The sequence below is a fragment of the Acipenser ruthenus genome, unplaced genomic scaffold, assembly GCF_902713425.1.
Source record: "Acipenser ruthenus unplaced genomic scaffold, fAciRut3.2 maternal haplotype, whole genome shotgun sequence".
Taxonomy (NCBI): domain Eukaryota; kingdom Metazoa; phylum Chordata; class Actinopteri; order Acipenseriformes; family Acipenseridae; genus Acipenser; species Acipenser ruthenus.
In genome coordinates this window covers 1,213-2,226 of record NW_026708856.1, presented here as the reverse complement: position 1 = coordinate 2,226, position 1,014 = coordinate 1,213, and the positions used below count along the sequence as shown (strand labels likewise).

At 35.1% G+C, this 1,014-nt stretch overlaps 1 long non-coding RNA gene across 1 annotated transcript; it reads left to right on the top strand.

Annotated features, from left to right (window-relative positions):
* On the top strand, positions 1-554 carry LOC131736427 (uncharacterized). Its single transcript, XR_009328129.1, has 3 exons — positions 1-68; positions 241-309; positions 482-554. It is a non-coding gene; the product is annotated as an uncharacterized LOC131736427 (long non-coding RNA).
* The last annotated feature ends 460 nt before the right edge of the window (positions 555-1,014 follow it).

Genomic DNA, 1,014 nt, shown 5'->3' with positions numbered 1-1,014 from the left:
TGATACAATCACTCCAGAAGATACAACAACACTCACCACAGAACCATCAACGGCAGCATCTACAACAGGTAAAGTAAAATCCTTGAGATACACAATACTAACAGAAAAATGTCTTTGTAGAATTTTGAGAGTCTAACTATGAATTAATATCTGATCTTTTTTGCTGCAGCGGAGAAAACAACCACTGGAAAAACTAACATCACCACAATATTTATATTTGGTCTTTCTGTTTTATTTCAGCTGAGACAACCACTCCAGAAGATACAACAACACTCACCACAGAACCATCAAAAGCAGCATTTTCAACAGGTAAAGTAAAAGGCATGAGATACACAAGACCAACAAAAAAATGTCTTTGTAGAATTTTGAGAGTCTAACTATGAATTAATATCTGATCTTGTTTGCTGCAGCGGAGAAAACAACCACTGGAAAAAATAATATCACCACAATATTTATATTTGGTCTTTCTGTTTTATTTCAGCTGAGACAACCACTCCAGAAGATACAACAACACTCACCACAGAACCATCAACAGCAGCATCTACAACAGGTAAAGTAAAAGGCATGAGATACACAAGATCAACAAAAAATGTCTTCTTAGAATCTTGTGAGTCTAAATATGAATTAACATCTGATCTTTTTTGCTGCAGCGGAAAAAACAACCACTGAAAAAATAACATTACCACAATATTTATATTTTTTCTTTCTGTTTTATTGCAGCTGAGACAACCACTCCAGAAGATACAACAACACTCACCACAGAACCATCAACAGCAGCGTCTACAACAGGTAAAGTAAAATCCTTGAGATGCACAAGACCAACAGAGAAATGTCTTTGTAGAATTTTGAGAGTCTATCTATGAATTAATATCTTATCTTTTTTGTTGGAGCGGAGAAAACAAACACTGAAAAAACAACATTACCACAACATTTATATTTCGTCTTTCTGTTTTATTTCAGCTGAGACAACCACTCCAGAAGATACAACAACACTCACCACAGAACCATCAACAG